The sequence below is a fragment of the Lithobates pipiens genome, unplaced genomic scaffold (assembly GCF_037356315.1).
Source record: "Lithobates pipiens isolate NorthernLeopardFrog02 unplaced genomic scaffold, aLitPip1_a1.2 Scaffold_22, whole genome shotgun sequence".
Lineage (NCBI taxonomy): Eukaryota > Metazoa > Chordata > Amphibia > Anura > Ranidae > Lithobates > Lithobates pipiens.
Genome location: NW_027507784.1, coordinates 172,798,027 through 172,810,940, shown reverse-complemented (window position 1 = coordinate 172,810,940; position 12,914 = coordinate 172,798,027). Strand labels below are relative to the sequence as shown.

Genomic DNA, 12,914 nt, shown 5'->3' with positions numbered 1-12,914 from the left:
AAAAATTAAAGAGAAAAAACAAGAAGTCTATTAGTGTCCACAGGTGAAAAAATGAAAAAATTAGATGAAAAATCAAAAAATCTTCGGTTGTGCAAATCCAGCAGAAAAAAGGTGACTTTAGTGCTTGCAATATATTCTTCAGGTGACTGCGTGCTCCCCCACAAATTTTTTCATTTTTTCACCTGTGGACACTAATAGACTTCTTGTTTTTTTCTCTTTAATTTTGTTTTATTCTCCATTCTTTATTTATTTTTTTTCATTTTTTTTTTTTTTTGCACATAATTATTGATATATTCCTTTGTTTATGATATAAAAAAAATAGTTTGATATATATCCCATGCATATACATCCATATTGGATGTTTCTTTTTGTGATTTTACACCATTAGATATAGGAGGTTTGGAGTATATGGTTATAAATTCTATAGCCATACCGTGTGCTTTTTCATATGTTTGCACTTTAATTTGATTATTTGATTGTTTGTAGTTTATCAGCGTTGAAAAATTCAACACACAGTAGGGATTGTGTGATTTTTAACGTCAGTCGCATTAAGTATCATATGTTGCACTTATTTTTGCACAAAAGCACTTTATATGGGCATTTATAGGCCTTTTTTCACAATTTATTGAATTTATATTGTAATTATTAGAACACTCTCAACTAACACAGAAAGGTTTATGCACATTATTAAATTGAGGTGACACTTGGTCTGTTGGAAACAACGGTGGTCCTCCTCTCTAATATTAGGTAGCGCTGGATACACCATTTTTTGAGATTATTAACATAATGTAACATCATGATAGACTGGTGAAGATGTTGATCTGTTTATACTGAATCCTTAAAATGTAGGAATGACAGCAATATGCAATTATACCTTTATCTCTTAAATGGTAATATTTTACTTTGTGCACATAGATTCAAAATACAGATGTGGCTCATTTGATCCAGTGCCGTACACGTCTGCACCTCTTCTCTCCCCTCACTTCTGTGTCTCACTGGCTTTGCTGGGGCACCGGGAGCCATTGGTTCCCAGTTCTGTCAATCAAAGTCAGTGAGAGGGGGTGGGGACAATCCCGCTGTCTGTGTCAATGGATGCAGCAGCGGGGCTAGGATGAGAGCATGTACGAGTGCCCCCATGGGAAGTGGCTTCCCATGTAAGCACTGAACAGAGGGGAGGTGCCAGGAGCACCGGCGGGGGACCTGAAAAGAGGAGGTTCACAGCTGTGCTGTGCAATGGAAAGTATAAACATTATTGTTATTTAGAAAAAAAAAGACCCTTACAATTACTTTAATCAACTTATTTTAACCACTTGCCAATTGCTGCACGCCGATATACATCGGCACAATGGCAGCGGTGGGCAACTGGACGTACCGGTATGTCCCCTTAAGTTGGCGGGCCCACCACATACAGTGTGACTGTGCCTGCGGGACTCGCGGACTTGATTTCCGCTGGTCTCCCAGTGATCGTGTCACGGAGCCGCAGAACGTGGAGATGCAAACAAGGCATTTCGTCATTCTGCCTTGTGACATAACAGAGATCACTGCTCCCTGTCATCGAGAGCAGTGATCGCTGTCATGTGAGTGGAAGCCCATCCCCCCACAGTTAGAATCACTCCCTAGGACACACTTAAACCCTTGATCATCCCCTAGTGTTTAACCTCTTCCCTGCCAGTGTAATTTACACAGTAATCAGTGCATTTTTATAGCACTGATTGCTGTATAATGACAATGGTCCCAAAATAGTGTCAAAAGTGTTCCCTCCACAGTGTCACAGTTTTGATAAAAATCACAGATCGCCGCCATTACTAATAAAAAAAATAATAATAAAAATGCAACTTTGCGCAAACCAATCGATATACACTTATTGTGATTTTTTTTTACCAAAAATATGTAGAAGAATACATATTGGCCTAAACCGAGGAAAACATTTTTTTTTTTAATTTTAGATATTTTATTATAGCAAAAAGTAAAAGATATTGTGTTTTTTTCAAAATTGTCACTCTTCTTTTGTTCATAGCGCAAAAAATAAAAACTGCAGAGGTGATCAAATACCACCAAAAGAAGGCTCCACTAGTGGGAGAAAAAGGACGTCAATTCTGTTTGGGTGCAACGTCACACAACTGCGCAATTATCATTTAAAGCGATGCAGTGCCAAATGACAAAAAGTGCTCTGGTCAGGAAGGGGGTAAAATCTTCCGGGGCTAAAGTAGTTAACAGTCATTAATTAGATGTAGGGAGCTGCTGCCCTCTACTGTCTGCATTTGTTTGTGGCTGTGCTGTGAGTTACTTATGTATATCTCTTCCGCTTTGGGACTAGAATAAACACAGAAGGAGGAATGGAAGTGGAGAAGGAGAGAACGTCTGAGACCACATGTTCTGTTCATGGAAAAGCTGCTGCTAAATGCACACCAGAATGGATCAATTGGCTCCTTTATTTAATAGTTTACTACTGTTCTGCAAAACACTGGCGTGAGGACTCTGGGGGAACAGTGCTGACTGTGGCTTTACCTGTACTTTACTTGTACAGAAGTGAAGACACAAATGTGGAAATTTCACGCCAAAGCCAAAAGGTCCCCTCATACTCTCTAAGTCTTTAGGTAAAGTTACTATGAAGGGGATTACAACCTGTCATTTTGTCACGTAGTAGAATCTCTGACCTCTTCCAGTCTAATGAGAACCTCCAAGGTCAAAGTTAGCTGACACCCTTCAATATGTGGTGGGTTGTGAGGCATAGTGGGTGCAAAGGTGGTAAAAGTTATTGGACGCCAGACACTTCTTGGATGTAAAAGAGGTTTTATTTCTTTGACTGTGCTTTTTATATTTTGCAAGGGAAAGAGGGTTAGGGACAGGACACCCTTCAGTAGTTGAAATTTCAAATGGCAGACTCCAAGATTTCAACAGGAGGACAAGTATACAGGGAAAGGCCCTAGCAAGGTGCCACTTCTGCATGTACAGGATTGCTGTTTCCTATGGCAACAGTACTTTAACAGTTCCTAACTCAATGTAACAGTTCTCTCAGCTGTACTACAACTTCTCCTTGTAGTTCTTCAGCCCTTTGAGCTCCTGGTCTCTCACTGGACCCTCTGATTCAATGGCTCTGAAACCCATGAGCTCCTCAAGACTTTTGTGGTGGTATCTCCCTCAAGCGTTTGCATACCTTCAAGACACAAGGCTGCCCTGCAAGCGTCATTTCTGCTGGTTGGGTCCCTGACTTGATCATCGCCTGAAGTTTCCCCATTCTCCACCATGCCTGTTTGATGAGAATACTGCTCTGGTACTTGCTTCATTTACTCACTGTGGTCCCTGGTAAAGGTGGTTGGTCCCTTAGTGGCAACAGCTTCCCTTCTACCTCTGATTAGCAGGTTCTCCGACCGGCAGAACTGTCACTTTTGGTTGGACTGCAAACCGCAGTCCCAACCCTGCACTTCCCTCTTACTTACTGGATAGGCCCTTACACAGCCTGGCAGCCTGATGCCCCCAGGATAGGCCCAATTTCCAGCCTAGCAGCCCAGGTCAGATAATACACATCCACCCAGACTGTCTGGGTGGCACACAAGAACCGCATCATCTGACCTTCCCCGAACATATAGGCTCTCCCAGCAGGCCAAGGGATTCAACAAAATCCTTGCCCATTGGCTGAGATACCCCATATACCCATAACTTACCCTTCAGTTGTCCTTCTCAATCTAATACATCCAAGTCACCTGGTGGTAGAAGAGGAAAGTACAAAAAGGCCAAACTTAGGGAGAAGTAAATGGATAACTAGTAATTAACTACAGTAGCTACTCCTGACAAGAAATGTTGCGAGGAGCTCCCTCACTAAACCTCAGGGTGCTACATCCTCCCCCTGTCCAAGAAACAACGTCTCGGAGGTTGCATAAAAAAATAATAATTTGAGCTCCCCAGCCTGAGAGTGGATGTCCTGGCAAAAACCGGGATGGGTAGGGAAACAAGAAGTTTTGCGAGGAGCTCCCTGACCAAACCCCAGGTATGAGCAGCATACCTCTATTCAGTCTACTGGAAGAATGGAGGTGATGGAAGTTTGCAAGAAATTGTGACTGTTCTGAATTTAGAAAATATGGCTATTCTTCCTATGGAGATCATTGTTCTTGTCTGTCGTGACACAGGTGATTCCCACACAGCTCCAGTAATACTGGGCACTAATTATATAGCAGTACATTAGGCTTTTTAACCACTTCAATACAGGGCACTTTCGCCCCCTTCCTTCCTAGCCCAATTTTCAGCTTTCATCGCTCTAGCGCTTTCAGTGACAATTGCGCAGTCATGCTACACTGTACCCCAATGAAATTTTTATAATTTTGTTTGCACAAATAGAGCTTTATTTTGGGGTTATTTATTCACGACTCCGTTTTTTATTTTTTGCGATATAAGCGCAAAAAAGCGGAAATTTGGAAAAAAAACAATATTTTCTTTATTTCTATTTTAAAAGAAATCAAATAAAATCAAATTTTGTCATAAATTTAAGCCAAAATGTATTCTGCTACATGTTTTTGGCAAAAAAAAGTTCTGTTAAGTGTATAATAATTGGTTTGTGTGATCACGGACATATGTACGCAAATGATCATGTACATATGTGTGCAGATAATCATTGGGACATGTGATTTTAGTGGGACATATGTGGGGGACATGTTTTTATTATTGGGGACATGTGTGTTTTGGGGACATGTGGGGACATGTGTGTTTTGGGGACATATGTGGGGACTGTGTTTATACTGTGTGGTGTGTTGTGTGTTTACACTAGACTGATGATCAGTGAGTAAAAAGCTGTAAAAACAGCTCATACTCACTGATCATCAGCCGGCTGCAGCGATCTGCTCTCCTCTCCTCAGCGATGGCTTCTGTGTGAGGAGAGGAGGAGCCGATTGCCTAGCAACCGGCTGTTTGTTTACATCACATGACGACCGTGATTGGACACGGCCGTCATGTGATCAGGAGGGCCAATCACAGAGCCCTCCTGCCGATCTGAGATGCGCCGTGTCCGGGTGACACGAGCACATCGGGATCACGCTGAAAGAAAGTGCTGAGAAAAGCCTACACTATAGCCACTGAGCTGCTCGGGGAGGGCAGTTATATCTTCATGGAAACTCCTGAAGAGATGAAGAACAAAGAAGGGCGGATGGTGATCTCTGATAGAAAAGAGTGGAGTTATCTACAGTTGTGACTGTGAAAAATATTGCTCACCATCCTGTCATAACTGGTCCTTACTAGTGATGGACGAACTTCCGACGGGACGTTTCGCGAACGCGAAATGCGAACGGACCCAAACGTTCGCGAAACCGAACGTTCGCCGCGGGCCCCATTGACTTCAATGGGAGGCGAACTTTGCAAACCTTCATGTCGAATTTGCGGCCACGTGGTAATTATTAGGGGGTAAAACGTAGTCCCATCATCTGGACAATGACATAATACATGTATGAGGTGAATTTGGGATCGATAACTACAAGCATTTTTATTTTATTTGGGAAATTGTTCTAACAATTCAGGACTATGGAGCTAATGAAGGCAATGGAGGAGAGGGAAGGTCAGGGACCATGGTAGGCAAAGAAGAGGGTGCAGGAGATGATCACCAGCAGCGTGACATACCGGAATGACACATGCACCGTGATAGAGGCATCTGACAGCAGCACCGTAATACAGAGCACTGACAGCAGCACCGTGACATACAGCGCTGACAGCAGCACCGTGACATACAGCGCTGACAGCAGCACCGTGACATACAGCGCTGACAGCAGCACCGTGACATACAGCGCTGACAGCAGCACCGTGACATACAGCGCTGACAGCAGCACCGTGACATACAGCGCTGACAGCAGCACCGTGACATACAGCGCTGACAGCAGCACCGTGACATACAGCGCTGACAGCAGCACCGTGACATACAGCGCTGACAGCAGCACCGTGACATACAGCGCTGACAGCAGCACCGTGACATACAGCGCTGACAGCAGCACCGTGACATACAGCACTGACAGCAGCACCGTAAGCAGCCCCAGGAGGAAGTCAGCACAGCACAGGGATGGTGTGATCCCCTCATAATAAGAACCCCCAGGAGGAAGTCAGCACAGCACAGGGATAGTGTGATCCCTTCATAATAAGAACCCCCAGGAGGAAGTCAGCACAGCACAGGGATATCATAAGCAGCCCCAGTAGAAATATGACACCGCTCAACCTCTTCAAAGAGGAGGGTAGGGGCATATAGTACGGTGTGCTTTTTTGGGTCAAGGAAGTGAGCCAAATGAATTAAGAAGGTCTGTGTGCTTGATTAAAAAAATAGTTTATAGACATATACATGGTCTACTGGTCACATGTGTTGAATTCCTCCGAGATCCATGCCTCATTCATTTTTAGAAATGTGAGGTAGTTAACACTGTGGTGAGCTAGGCGAGTACGCTTATCGGTCACAATCCCCCCTGCTGCGCTGAACGTCCTTTCGGACAGGACACTGGATGAGGGGCAAGCCAACAGTTCGATTGCAAATTGGGCAAGCTCTGGCCAGAGGTCAAGCCTGCCCACCCAGTAGTCTAGGGGTTCATCACTCCTCAGAGCGTCCACATCGGCCGTTAACCCAATGTAGTCGGACACCTGACGGTCTAGGCGTTCCCTGATGCTGGATCCGGATGACACCTGTCGATGGGTCGGCTGAAAGAATGACCTCATATCCGAAGTCACCAACACATCTTCAAACCGGCCTCTTCTTGCAGGCGCTGTTGGATTGGTACCCGCAAATCCTTCTCTGGGAGTGGGAATTGCTCCTCTGCCAGCGCACGCAAAAGCAGAATGCAGCATTTCTCGAAGCAAGGCCTGGAAGTGCTGCATTCTGACAGCCCTCTGCGACGGCGGTAACATTTCCGCCATTTTGTGTTTGTACCGGGGGTCTAAGTACGTTGCCACCCAGTACTGGTCCTTGACCCTCATGCTTTTTATACGGGGGTCCCTATTAAAACACTGGAGCATGAAGGCCCCCATTTGCACTAAAGTGGAAGCGGTGTGGTGGCCTGGCTCCTGCTCATCATCCAGGATAATGTCGTCCTCTTCATTCTCCTCTCCCCATCCTCGCACAACAGGGATCCCAGAAAGGTTTAAAGCATGCTCTTCTTGCTCCTGCTCATCCGCCCCGGCACCATCCTCCTCTGACTCCTCATCAGACTCCTGTTGTTGACTTGTCTCAGATAGAGTAGCCCCCCCTGGGAATTCATCCAGCATTGCGACTTCCTCATCTTCCCGCTCCTGCTCCTCCACAGCCTGATCAATGACACGACGCAATGCACGCTCCAGAAAGAAGGCATAAGGTACCATGTCACTGATGGCGCCATGGCTGCGACTGACCAGTTTGGTGATCTCCTCAAATGGCTGCAGAAGTCTGCATGTGTCGCGCATGAGCAGCCACTGGCGCGGTGAAAAAAAACCCAGCTCCCCAGAACCGTTTCTTTCGCAGAGTTCATACAGGTAGACGTTAACTGCACGTTTCTGCTGGAGCAGCCTATCAAGCATATAGAAGGTTGAGTTCCATCGCGTCGGGCAATCGCAAATAAGACGTCTGACCGGCAGATGGTGTCGCCGCTGAATGTCAGCAAGGCGAGCCATGGCCGTGTAAGATCTTCTGAAATGGGCCGAGATTTTCCTTGCCTGCCGCAAGATGTCCTGGACCCCAGGGTATTTGACAAGGAATCGCTGCACGACCAAGTTTAAGACGTGTGCCATGCACGGCACGTGCGTGATTTTGCCCTGTTTCAATGCGCTAAGCAGATTGGCACCGTTGTCACACACCACTTTACCAACTGTCAAATTGAGCGGTGTTAGCCACTCATCTGCCTGTGAACGCAAAGCTGAAAGGAGTGCCGGGCCAGTGTGGCTCTTTGCTTCCAGGCACAACAGACGCAGCACGGCATGGCAACGTCTCACCTGGCATGTGGAATAGGTTCTGGGGAGCTTGGGCGGTGCAGTGGAAGAGACGCTAGCAGCGGAAAAGGAGGAGGCAGCTGAGGAGGAGAGGGAGGAGGATGGAGTAGGAGGAGGAGAAGAAGAGTCAGGCCTGCATGCAATCCGTGGCGGTAAAACCAAATCTACACGGGTGCCACGGGTTACATGCTTGACGGCCGTCAGAAGGTTCACCCAGTGGGCAGTAAAACTGATATACCTTCCCTGCCCGTGTTTGCTAGACCACGTGTCTGTGGTCAGATGTATCTTGGCACCGACACTGTGTGCCAGAGATACATTCACTTGCCGCTGAACATGGCCATATAGCTCTGGGATGCCCTTCTCTGAGAAATACTTCCTTCCTGGGACCTTCCATTGTGGTGTTCCAATGGCCACAAATTTGCGAAAGGCCTCCGAGTCCACCAGTTTATATGGCAGTAGTTGGCGGGCTATGAGTTCTGACAAGCCAGCCGCCAACCGTTGGGCAAGAGGGTTATCCGGCATCATCATTTTTTTACGCTCAAACATTAGGCCCACGGAAGCCTGCCTTTTTGCAGAAAAATGTGAGCTTGGCGTGATGGAAGGTGGAGTGGAGGACAATTGTGAGGAGAGAGGAGAAGGAGAAGTAGAAGACGAGGCTGGACGGTGAGAGCCTGCAGTGTGGCTTTGTGTGTTCCGTTGCTCCCACTGGGCTCGGTGATGGCTGCTCATGTGCCTTCTTAAGGCGGTCGTCCCTAGGTGAGTATTGGGCTTACCGCGACTAATGCGTTGACTGCAAAGATTGCAGATGGCAACGCTATTGTCAGCAGCGGACACGTTAAAAAAAGCCCACACTGCGGAGCCATGTGCCGGTGTCCTGGGAGCGCCAGATGTGACCGTACATGGTCGATGACTCGCTCCTGATACATTTGCAGTCTGCTTTGTCCCTGCTGTGCAATGTAAGTCATTGCTGCTTCTCCTCCCTATCTGCTGGTCCATATCTCCCTCTGAACTCCCCTCCTCTTCCTCTCTTGTGGGCACCCACGTGACATCACTAGACACGTCATCATCAACGTCACCTTCCCCACCGCTATAAGTAGAGATCTCGGAGTAGGCAGCAACACCGGGGACCAACCTCCTCCTTGGGCTGATCTGGGTACTGGCGTCAGACTGCTGAGTAGCGCTTGTTGCTACCTCCTCTTCCTGATCCAATACCAAGAGTGGCTGCGCATCAGAAATGTCCTCTTGATATGGATCGGAAAATAATTCCAGTGACTCAAGCGGAAGGTATGTGGTGGTGGTGGTGGTGGTCGTGTTGTTGGTGGTAGTGTCTTTGGGGGTGCACATAGCAGAGAGTGAAGAAGAGGGTGCAGATCGAGAGGATGAGGAGGGTGCAGAAGAGTAAGGCTGAGCGAGCCACTCAACCAAGTCTGGTGCATCCTTTAAAGTAATTGAACGCACCTTCTGCAACTTCCCACTTTGGCTCAAGCCTGTTGCTCCTGCCCTACCCCTACCACCCCTGCGGAAGGGCCTGCCTCTTCCTCTGCATGTCATTTTTTAAATGACCCTGTGACAAAACTCTTAGTCCCTATACCGCTGAAGGACTGCTGCAGTATAGGTGAGCGGTCAGCAGTGGTGCACGTCAACCCTATCTATTGTGGACCTATAGCGGTCCTTACAGAACAGCAGACTGTACCGCACTCAAGCCTATGTACCGTAGCACCCTATACCAAGTTACCAGTCCTTATAAGAACTTTTGTGGACCAAGCAGGTTGTGTATTAGTGTTTAGCAGACTGTACGTCAGTCCCTATACCGCTGAAGGACTGCTGCAGTATAGGGCAGCGGTCAGCAGTGGTGCACGTCAACCCTATCTATTGTGGACCGATAGCGGTCCTTACAGAACAGCAGACTGTACCGCACTCAAGCCTATGTACCGTAGCACCCTATACCAAGTTACCAGTCCTTATAAGAACTTTTGTGGAACAAGCAGGTTGTGTGTTAGTGATTAGCAGACTGTACGTCAGTCCCTATACCGCTGAAGGACTGCTGCAGTATAGGGCAGCGGTCAGCAGTGGTGCACGTCAACCCTATCTATTGTGGACCGATAGCGGTCCTTACAGAACAGCAGACTGTACCGCACTCAAGCCTATGTACCGTAGCACCCTATACCAAGTTACCAGTCCTTATAAGAACTTTTGTGGAACAAGCAGGTTGTGTGTTAGTGATTAGCAGACTGTACGTCAGTCCCTATACCGCTGAAGGACTGCTGCAGTATAGGTGAGCGGTCAGCAGTGGTGCACGTCAACCCTATCTATTGTGGACCGATAGCGGTCCTTACAGAACAGCAGACTGTACCGCACTCAAGCCTATGTACCGTAGCACCCTATACCAAGTTACCAGTCCTTATAAGAACTTTTGTGGACCAAGCAGGTTGTGTATTAGTGTTTAGCAGACTGTACGTCAGTCCCTATACCGCTGAAGGACTGCTGCAGTATAGGGCAGCGGTCAGCAGTGGTGCACGTCAACCCTATCTATTGTGGACCGATAGCGGTCCTTACAGAACAGCAGACTGTACCGCACTCAAGCCTATGTACCGTAGCACCCTATACCAAGTTACCAGTCCTTATAAGAACTTTTGTGGACCAAGCAGGTTGTGTATTAGTGTTTAGCAGACTGTACGTCAGTCCCTATACCGCTGAAGGACTGCTGCAGTATAGGGCAGCGGTCAGCAGTGGTGCACGTCAACCCTATCTATTGTGGACCGATAGCGGTCCTTACAGAACAGCAGACTGTACCGCACTCAAGCCTATGTACCGTAGCACCCTATACCAAGTTACCAGTCCTTATAAGAACTTTTGTGGAACAAGCAGGTTGTGTGTTAGTGATTAGCAGACTGTACGTCAGTCCCTATACCGCTGAAGGACTGCTGCAGTATAGGTGAGCGGTCAGCAGTGGTGCACGTCAACCCTATCTATTGTGGACCGATAGCGGTCCTTACAGAACAGCAGACTGTACCGCACTCAAGCCTATGTACCGTAGCACCCTATACCAAGTTACCAGTCCTTATAAGAACTTTTGTGGACCAAGCAGGTTGTGTATTAGTGTTTAGCAGACTGTACGTCAGTCCCTATACCGCTGAAGGACTGCTGCAGTATAGGGCAGCGGTCAGCAGTGGTGCACGTCAACCCTATCTATTGTGGACCGATAGCGGTCCTTACAGAACAGCAGACTGTACCGCACTCAAGCCTATGTACCGTAGCACCCTATACCAAGTTACCAGTCCTTATAAGAACTTTTGTGGAACAAGCAGGTTGTGTGTTAGTGATTAGCAGACTGTACGTCAGTCCCTATACCGCTGAAGGACTGCTGCAGTATAGGGCAGCGGTCAGCAGTGGTGCACGTCAACCCTATCTATTGTGGACCGATAGCGGTCCTTACAGAACAGCAGACTGTACCGCACTCAAGCCTATGTACCGTAGCACCCTATACCAAGTTACCAGTCCTTATAAGAACTTTTGTGGAACAAGTGAGTTGTGAATGTTTAGCAGACTGCAGCAGAAGGGCAGCAGTCAAGTATAATATCCTTTCTATATTTGGAAGAAAGAATATTATACATGTACAAGCCTATTACTGTACCACTGATACCAGTCCTGAAAAGAACCTTTGTGGAACTAATAATAACAGCAAGTCTTTAAAATTACCCTCACTGCCTGACAACACTGCTTCCTTCCTGTCCCTATACAAATTGGCAAAAAAAGAGAACGATTAGTGGTTACTGGAACAGCTCTTTTGTGGACCTTGATAGTAACAGCTAATGATGATGATGATGATGATGATGATGAAAGACTAATCTGGCTGTCCCTGTAGCATACACCGTCCTTTCCCTTTCTCTAAACTAACAAAAGACACTCAGGCTGCTGCAAGAATCAGCAGCACAGCAAACCTATCAACACCTAACACCTATACCAGTCCTGAAAAGAACTTTTGTGTACCAAATAGCTAGTGGTTTATCTCTCCCTACTCCACACAGGAACCTGTCCCTATCGTAACAGAAGAAAGAATGTAAAATGGCCACCGGATCGGGTGTATTTATAGGTTAGGGGGAATGTACAAGTGTCCATGTGCTGTCATGTCTCAATTGGCTGTCCTGTATCACATGATAAACGTGTCACCAAAGGTTAAAGTTCTTGTATACATTAAACACGTAAGTCCGCCGCGGCGAACGACGGAAAAAGGCGTTCGAACGTGCGGACCGCGAATGTCGGAAATTCGCCGCGAAACGACCGCCGGGCGAACCGTTCGGCCATCACTAGTCCTTACCAAGTTGTAGCTAGCTGCTACCCTGTGCTGGGTGTTAACCCCTATGTTGATGAGTGCAAAGTCCAAGTCAGAAATACAGCTTCTACTCTCAAATTCGATTTGAGTTACCTGAATTTACCGGAATTCTGGAACAAGAAACTGACACAGCAATTGTCAGATTTTGCAGAAGTGCTTTCTACAGATGATATGGATATGGATGTAGGCTGAGCTAAGAGTGCTCCACATACTTTTGAACTAATTGATGTTACTTGTTTTCTGAGATAGAGTCCCTGTGCCTCCCCTATCGTGGCAGTGAGAAAAAAAAGTCAGTTTTATATATGTTTGCAGATTACAGAACTGTGAATCGGAGGACAATGCGTGATCAGTATACACTGCCCAGAATTGAAGAAGCTCTGGAGACTTTGAATGGAAATTGTTGGTTCACCGTGCTAGACCTACAGTCTAGGTATTACTACTAGTGATGGCCGAACGGTTCGCCCGGCGGTCGTTTCGCGGCGAATTTCCGACTTTCGCCGTCCGCGGGTTCGAACGCCTTTTTCCGTCGTTCGCCCCGGCGGACTTACGTGTTTAATGTATACAAGAACTTTAACCTTTCGTGACACGTTTATCATGTGTTACAGGACAACCAATTGAGACATGACAGCTCATGGACACTTGGACATTCCCCCTAACCTAT

The 12,914-nt window shown here is 46.9% G+C and overlaps 1 protein-coding gene across 1 annotated transcript in view; it reads left to right on the top strand.

Moving 5' to 3' along the window:
* The window catches only part of TRPM2 (transient receptor potential cation channel subfamily M member 2), a 406,419-nt gene that overhangs the window by 246,716 nt on the left and 146,789 nt on the right, over positions 1-12,914 (top strand). The window lies entirely within an intron of this gene.